This window comes from Xiphophorus maculatus, chromosome 22 (assembly GCF_002775205.1).
Source record: "Xiphophorus maculatus strain JP 163 A chromosome 22, X_maculatus-5.0-male, whole genome shotgun sequence".
Taxonomy (NCBI): Eukaryota; Metazoa; Chordata; class Actinopteri; order Cyprinodontiformes; family Poeciliidae; genus Xiphophorus; species Xiphophorus maculatus.
In genome coordinates this window covers 12,935,266-12,944,891 of record NC_036464.1, presented here as the reverse complement: position 1 = coordinate 12,944,891, position 9,626 = coordinate 12,935,266, and positions in this window count along the sequence as shown.

Below are 9,626 nucleotides of genomic sequence, written 5' to 3'. Positions count from 1 at the left end.
TGAGGGCACGCCCGGTAGTGACGTCAGTGAAGGTGAAGCAGAGAGAAACGTGAAGCAGGAGGTACCGGGGCTTTGAGGTGCGTCACGGAGACAGCCTGATATAAACACAGCAGGATGCTGTCTCTCGATACAGTTTAGAGAGTGCTGTATCGAGAGACAGCACTCTCTGTAAACTAAGATTAAACGTATATAAACTCTCTATAAGTTTATGGAGAGACAGCACCCTGATGTTTTTATACCAGGCTGTCTGACCGAGCGGAGGAACCGACTAGGACTGCATATGTTTTTCTCCCTGCCTGCACAGGGCTTTTAGGGGGTTCGGGGAGGGGCTTTCCCCGCTACTGCCAGGAACAACAAGGAAAGTAAATACAATTATTTTTTTGTGACTTCAACATCATAATCTACGTTTTTATTCACAAACAAGTCTATGTCATTAGACTTCTTTGAATTTATGAATTGAGAGCCACAGACAAGCATCCATATAGGCGCATAAAATAATGCAAAAAAAGAAAAAAAAGGCACTTGAGGCATCAATGAAAGGGGCCGGTGTTAAAACCCCTTCTGCCCCCTCTGCAAGTGCCTGACGGTAAAAAGTAAAATACACCTTCAAATTTTAAGGTTAACATATTAATGCCCTGGTCATTGTTAGTTTCTAAAATTATTTAAACTTTATTTCATTAACATGAAACTTCACATGACATTTTTAAAATAATTTTTGCATTTATTAAAAATACATATATAACATCCCAATAACCATATGTAGAGATGATATACATGAAATATGTAAAAACCAAAAAATTTGAAGAATGTTGCTTTCTTTTAACAACTTTAAGTCTGATAGCTTCACATGTTTACTAGTTTGATTTTTGTAAAATCTGTTCAACACCTCTCACACACCATTTCTTTATGAACAGCTTTGTCTGTTGTTGACACCCATGACCATAAAACAAAGAGAAGGACAAACTTCTGTCCTAAGATCTTTCGCTGATGAAACTCATTAAAGGCCCTTTTTTTCAATTGTTGTGAGTTTTGTTTTGACAATTATTAACCACAGCTTTTTACTTTTGTGTCAGTGTATTTTGTATGGAAATTCACTGTTGACATATTGACAATAATCTATTTCTTTTAATATGTCTTGATGGTTGGATGCAAGTTTTAAAATCTCAGCAGGGGATGGCGGCCAAAACGAACTGTGTGTTGAGCCAACCATCAAAAGAAACCGAATAATAGATGTCAAGGCAACATTTTTCACAAAACTGAATTCAACTCCTACCGCTATGGAAGAACAGAGAGATTTGTCCGCAACTGTGAAAATTACAGGCCCCTTTTGATGGCGGGAGGGGCATTTTCAGCAGTGGGGGTTTGCGTCATGTCAGTAAAAGAGGCTGTGATGTCTGAAAGGGTTGTTTCTGTTAGTAAAGTACTGAAATGCTGGCAAGTTTATGAAAGAATAATATTGTTGGCTGCTTTGTGTTAGACAGAGAAACAAACCGTTTAGTGAGAATTTAGCTTCTTGCCTCTTGATGAAAGACAGCAGAGCTACGGCTCCAAAAGAGAAATTACTTTTTCACATTAAAGAAAGAGTTCATGGTCATACACCTTCATGTGGTTGGATAAGAAGATGGAAACCTTTTGTGCACTCTGCTGAACTTTCTCATTTTTTAAACTGCACCAACAGACTGATGAAAACTACAATAATCTGGAGTCCAATAGCCTAATTAAAATGTTAGCTTTCAGCATGTAGCAAATTAGTTAATAAGGAGAAATACTGAACTACTTATTTAAATGCGATTAGAATAACCTTTTTCTGCTTTGGGAAAATGACTTATTTAAATGCGATTAGAATAACCTTTTCTGCTTTGGGAAAATGTGGGAGGGAAATAACTTACATCCAGCATGGCTTGATACAGTATATGAATTATGGAAGTTTTTGTGTAAATTTACTGCAGTTTGTACATACGATCAACCATGAATAGCTTGTTTGTCCAAGCTGAAGACAAATGAATTCTGTCAGTATTGACTTTCTCCTGACCTTTCTTCAATAAGGACTAGTTCGTTGACTGCAGATATAATACTTCATGGGTCAATAGATTCTTCCACCTGAGACCTGAATATGTGCAGCTCCTCCAGAGCAACCACAGGAATGTTGGCTGCTTCTCTGAATAATGCTGTTCTTGCCTGGCCTCTCAGTAGAAACACATCCATCCGTCCATACTTCAATAGCAATTCACAAACAAATTAAGGTAAGGTTGGTAAATTAAGGTTGTAAACGACCTTCTGCACAGTCCAAAACTGGCAACTGATTTTTTCAGTCACCATTTTTTAGCTTGTGAAGACAAAATAAGTGATAGAAAGAGAGTGTGATTTTTTTTTTTAATGCTTGTGACAGTGTGAGAGGAAACAGTTCACAGTACAGCTGGGGGAAACATCTCACCTGCCACTCAAAGTGTAGAGGATCCACATCCTGGCAGCTATACAAACTTTTACTTTCACATTTCCTTTTTAGGAAAGCAAAGCATCCCTCTTTGAAACTAGCATGAAAAAAAAGAGTATTGAAATTTCTTTATGAAGTGCGGTGGTGAATGAGTAAGAAAATAATTTTTTCCCTATCAGTTTTGAGTTAAGTGATTTATAATTTCCTTTGGTGTTAGGAAGGTAGTTTTGTTTTCTTGTTTTCTTTTTTGTACTTTATCAGTCAAATGCTTTTGGTTTTGAATTTAGATATTGACATAAATTGAAACTCCTAATTAAGAATTTATTACCCACAATTGTGGCCCTATTCAAACAATGTAACCAAAAGTGGATTTCCATGTATGAATTGAATCTTTGTGAATATGAATGTGTAATTATAATTTGTGAAAACACTAGTTGTGCTTAGTAGCTTTTTTTCTTGTTTCTTAGTATCTGTTCAAGGTTTTTTTTGCAGCTGTTAGATGTCAGGAAGTGCAGAGCATGTCTCATTTTCTTTGTGTTCTCTTTTTTATCTATACACGAGTGATTTTGTCTCATTGCCAAAGTTCATATAACTTACATGCCAATATGAATGGAAAGTGTTAAGTCTGATGAAGAACTGTACCATATGTATAATCATTTAAATTTTGAGAAAACATTCCTATCAAGCCAAGTTTGAGATAAATTTGTGCCAAATCTATCTTTGTAATTTCCTATGTTTATTGTATTTCGCCAGCTTGTTCAGTAACATTAAGGTTAATCTCTGAACCTTTTAAATTGACTGCACTTCTATAAATTTGTAACTGGGATGGAGTGAATTTGATTAATCATTTTGTGCTTTAAAAAAAGGCTTTATGCATCAAATCTTTCTTACCAGACTGATCAATAATTTGTTTCAGTCTGGATGCTAAAAAGCCTTTGTTCTAGATTCTTTGACGTGGTTTTTGGTCAACTGCAGTAGAAAAGTGGTTTGTCTGTCTGTGAGGTTGGATTCGCCACTAACAAGGTTTTGTAAAATCTGTCAGATGGATGGAAACAAATTTGGCAGAAAGATTTCAAGCTGGACAATTTTTACAAGAAGCTTCTCTTAAGCCTGCAGCTTTGCTTATTTTTTGTGCATCCTGTGGTTTACATGTTGAATACATGGCCTTGGGGGAAGCTTGTGAAAGAAGAGAGGTGAAGCTGGAACTGCCTTCTGTGAAATGTGAAGTGTTGCTGAATTGGGTTGTTGCTCTTCAGTCACTGCAGGCCAAGATTTCTCACATCATGAAATAAGAACCTCTCTGTGATTTAGATGTTTGAAAATGATCTTTGCTTTGGCCAAACTGTGAAGATACACAGGAATTTTATGATTCACTCTTTTGATTAGACAGGATGTGCGTGAATGGCAAAAATATTACTAAACACAGCCTTTCTTTTATAAATGGTAAATGGCCTGTACTTGAATAGTTCTTTATCTAGTCCAAATGACTCTAAGCTCTTTACAGTACATTCAGTCATTCACACAGCTATTAGACACTAATAATAATTATAGATGAACCACAATATAATTGAGAATAATTTGGTTATTAACCTTAACTGTGTATATTATGTTTATTTGCAATGTTTCATATTCAGTTGTGTATCTTGAAATGCATTCATTTCCATGACGAAAGAAAGAATGAAAGAGTTGCCAAAGGGTGATGTCATTACGATTTAAACCCTTGGGCATCAATGGGCCAACACAATGGGACCCCAAATGGAAAACCTCTAACTCAAATGTCTTTGTTTGTTGAAAGATTTAAATGCCAATTCATCCGATGAGGAGGATGACATAATCAGAAATCTTAATAATAAATAAAATGTATTATTATTATCAAATAAAATTGATAATGATCAGTTTTATTAATAATGGCTTTTATATCTCAAATTGTAATCTCAAATGACACATTCACACACTGATGATGATATGCTACTGGATTGTAGCAATAGCTGCCCTGGGGCAGGCTTACAGAAGCAAGGCTGCAGTTTTGCACCATTGGCCCTTGTGTCTCCTCTGAGAGTAATAGTGTGGAACAATGACAAACCAGAAAATGCCACCCAGAAAATTAAAAATGCTGAATGACCACTTGTACAGAAATTAAGAACAACAAAACATCAAAATCTTGGCATTATTCATCGTAATTTTGCTCTTAACCTGATAAGCTGATACCAAAATAACTTGTCATGCAGTGGTTGTCTAAAGCTCACTTTTCTACACATTATATGGCTGTATTTTGCTCATTAGGTTTTTATTGTATTATAGTAAGAGGGCTATAGTTATTCTGAGGACATCATCCGCTAGACAACTCAAAATCTATACGTCAGTCGACAGTTTTCTTACAACATGTTTAGTTGTAAAAATCACTTGAAGTTAATGCTGCATGTGGTGATTTGGCATCAAGTTGAAATGTCAATATAGCAGCAGTCCACAACAGTCTCCGCTTTATTTGTGCGGTTCTAGAAAACATGTCATCATGTGTCTGACTTACTTCCTTCCAAATTCAGTTTTTCTATACTATACATATGAAAAATAACCAAGTGGTTTAGAACAGAAGTCCTTAAAGAAATATAATATCAATGAGATATTTTAGGATTCTTGAAGTAAGATTCTCTTAAAGTACTATAAACAGTTTATTAGAGGGGAGTGGTTCCAAAGCCTCTAAAGTATGTTTTCAAATTATTTATTTGTTTTCTAAAACAGTAGAAAGACTGAGTGTAATTTATTTATGTTTTATACTTTTGGGTTTTCTGGCTTTAAAACATGTAAATAGGCCTATATTATTCAATAGCTCTGACAGACTTGAACGGTAATCAAGTTTTGGTTTGGTTTACCAAAACCCAAGGTTTTGGGTGTAAACACAAAAACCTATTTGAACAATCCTTACACATCTGCATAGGAACATGCTCATCTCCAACTTACTTTAAATAACCCCTTTCCAATTTAAAATCGGCTCAAAGTAGCAAAACTAACTACCTAATGGAATAAAGGCAAACCCGAATAGTTTGCGGGGTGTCAGCTACATCGAAATGACATTCAGATGTGTTGTGACTGGAACTGATGTTTGCTCACTTTGTTTCTACAAAATAAAATTGTCTGAGGGGGGGCCAATGTTGGTGGATGCTGTTAGCCATCGGACCTCCCTGACCGGCACATATGGGCGACATGCTCAAGCACTGACTCACATTTTAGGCCGACAGAAGGCTCTCTATAGAATCACTCATGGTTGAAAAGAAAAAGCTCTGAGATGAGACCAGTACAGTCTGCTGGCTTCATCTTTAGATAATAGCATGATTGTGCCTTTTTTTTTTATGGCTGGTCTCATCCTTTACGGTCTTAATTCTCCTTCTCTTTGAGTGTCACATGGAGAGTAGAGCCTCATACTGGTGACATTCAGCACATCATTCACAGACAGATCTGACAATGATGATGTGGGTGATAATCCTAAGAGGAATGGAGATGAGGGGGAAGCACAGTGTGAGATATGTGGGTGAAGCTTAAAGTTGATAATGTTTCAGCTTCTCTGGGCCCCACAGAAAGAGGCCTCCTACTGTCCCCTTCAGAGTGTGACCCCTCTGTGTGTCATCCACACCCAGTATTCCACATTTGGATTTGAAAACACATCCAAAGATTTTCAACTACGGCTGATGTTTTCACGTGACGGAAAGGCTGCCCTTGGTGCAAACATCTGTGCGGAGATGGATGGTGTTGGTGCTTCTAACCTTGGTGATATTAGCACATGAAAGGTAGAGAGACTGCAGGAGGGCCAATTTTACCTCTCATAGAGGCCCCTCCATTAGCCCCCCAACTTTTCGCAAACAGACACACACATGATGCTGCTGTTACACGGTGCATGTTGGTCACTTTCAACATCCGCTGCTCAAGCTGAATAATTTTGTCATAATTATGATTAATGTTCTGCTGGGTCAATGGCAGTGTTGACGCACTTCACAACACTGACTGCCCCTCCTTCACACAATCAGCAGGTCATTTACAAATCATTACTTTGAGTTGCGGTAATGGCCAACAAGTCATTTGACACTAGAACAGCTACAAGTCTTCTAATGTTTCCCTTTGGGAGCGTGAACTTAGTGCACATGGCGCCCCAGGACAGTGGCCTGGTGTGGGGCAGGGGAGTTTAATGACAAAAGAAAAGAGAAGGAGGTTAAAAAAGAGCAGGAAAAATAGTGATTTTAAATAATTAAAAAGGTTGTCGACAAGCAGAAATCAAATTCAGTAATGAAAAGACGGATCCGGTGCTAATGACTACACATAAAAAGTCTGAAAAGTGCTCTGGTCAGCAAATTCCCAAACTAACTTGTCTACATGCCAGATAGCAGCAAGGTTTTCTGTTTGACTTACTTCCTACCAAACTCTGATTTTCTATATATATGCTATACATATAAAAAATAATCAAATGCTTTTTAACAGCAATCTTTAAGGAAAAATAATAATATCAATGAGATATTTTAGGATTTTTGAAGGGAGGTTCTCTTAAAGTACTATAATATTTTTCTGCAGCAGATAACTCTCACTGAATTTTTTACATATTAATCCAACTAGATTGGGCCAAAGTTGACTTCCTACTATCTTAAAACAAGTTTGACCTCAAAAATGTTGTAGCAGTTTGCTGTTTAAACTGCTACAACATTCTCATTCCAAGGGCTACAAAAAACCCATGTAGATTGTTGTATCTAGATACAACAATCTACATGGGTTTTTGTATTAAAAACCCAATATTTTGGGTAATTAGGCAACACTTACTTTGATGGCAAATGCTTTGCATGTTGTAAACATCCTAATGGCCTAAGTCATTTTTCCAGAAGTGCCTTGTATTGCCTAAATCATGTTTTGGCCATAAATAGGGTTGATTTTTTTTCAAAAATCATTTTTGGCAAAAAAGGAAGGTGACAATATACTATTCTCAGTATACCTTTCACTGAGGCACATAATCTTCCTCCATTTCCCAAGTAAATAATCCTTGATGTTTTTGTAAATAGCCACCTAGTTAAACTGTGATTTTTGGTTCAAAGATTCATAAATTCATATTTGTACCATAATTTTCCTACCACTAGCCATTCCTAGATAACAGATTATTTAAAACTGCAAGTACAAAAGCAATACTCACAGGTGAGACATTCCTGTGTTTTGCTTTTAACTAGCTTTATATCACCTTTACAAAATACCATTGATTTCAGCCAACATCCTTCTATCCAAACAGCAAAACCTCTGGGTCTGCTGTAAACTATATATATTCTTAAACTATGGTGCAAATCTGAGTTTTAAAGCTGAAGCAGTGATGGGGGCAGGTGTAGTAAAAGTTGAGTCCTCCACTACCCACCATCCAGTACAGGAATTAGTAATCATGGGAACTTAACAGAGGTCAAAAAGAGGTCAGACATCGCTAACCAAAGCACCTCATTATAGGTGACATTTCTCAGAAGATGTGATAAATGTTGCACCGCTCTGAAAAAATGTTTCATCAACAAAAGAAAAATGGGAACATCTGAATAATTAAAAAATATATTATGTTACATATACAAAATCACAAATTACTGTTTACTTATTAAAAGTGGATTAAAATGTTTATTTGATTTAAATGAACTTCACAATGTGGAAAAGATTTACAGAAGCCTTTGGCTAAGGTCTAAAGCAATGTCAGTTTTCCTTTTTGTAGGACTTCAAGTCAAATTAATTTGATCATGAAATCCTTCCCTGTCTTTGCCCTACTGCTCTGTGTTGGAGTTTTAAACAGAGTGCTAAGGGATTTGGAAGGAAAGACAAACATTCAACCGGAAAAAAGCAAAGATCAATCCAACATGACATCCAAGTGTCTGCCCGGCAGTAGCTGACCTTGTGCTCTGAGCTAATTGGAAACTGGGGTCAAAGAGAAAATGTCAGGTTTCCCAAAGGGAGCTCAGGAGTCAAAAGGAAAATTATTTCCTCCTTCCTTATGAAAATGTTTACTGCAGCACAAAGTGTTGTGCACATATCCAACAACACATTGGCTTTTTGAGTAAAGATTTCATTATAAAGATATGAAAAGAGGAATTTTCTTCCACAAATTGCATTTTACAAAAGATATGAGTACATTTACAGCTTTTTTAAACAAGTTAATTATCTCCAAATGTGTGACATCCAGGCTTCAAAGTTTTCCCAGGGATATTATTTCTGTGTTTATTTAATACCTTAGGTGAAAATATGCTAAAATAGTGTACTCAACTTCTTGTCTGACAAGACAGACCTAAATTCTATTTAATTTATTCAGATATAATTTTTTATGACCATGTGTGCCTGAAATACTGTATGTACAGCACATGTAGCTACTTAAAATCTGACCTTGGTCAACATTACCATTTTGCTGTTTTTAATATAAACATACATATTTGAAAGCTATGTTCTGTGGGACCTTCTTGAAGTGGCTTTTTATGACCCCCATTTCCCTCTTCCACACATGGACACACAGACACACTAATATTTTACATTTCCATGGTTTAAATTCATGATGAATAACTGATAAGTAGAGTTTCATTGACAGAACATCTGGGAGCTCTTGCAGCTAAAAACGGTGGGAATACGTGCCATAAGTTAGACTATCACAGATACTCACCACGTCCCTCATTATATTGTAATTCTTTCCATATCACACGACAGATCTTTTTTCATTTTTCAAGGTGTCAAATTTTCCCCCAACATTGTGGTTAAACTCTAAATCCCAGCAGAATTTTGAAGAATATACTGGATATGGATTTCATCTGTCTTCTTATGTCTTGCTCATTCCTGAGCCATTATCTCTTTCCAAAAACGATGTGCTTGTGTCTGGTTCTTTGGTTTCTGAATATCTTCTAAAATCTTTTGCAATTCTGTCAGACACAGAACCCATCTACATACTGTTTGATGACATTGCCTCTGGTGAAAACACTGCTGCCAAAGGTTTTCAATTTAGAGTGTAGTCTGGGATCAGATATACCAGCTCAGCTGGCAAACATATGTAGACAGATTATTCTTTTTGATGACTTGAAGAATCTTTCAGTGTCGGTGTATGTCACATTTTTATTCTTAAAAAATGTTGCCATGTCCCCATATATTTATTCTTGCTGCTTATGCTACTACCATCCTGTCAAAATGGTTTGATTATTAGATTTACAAGATGATG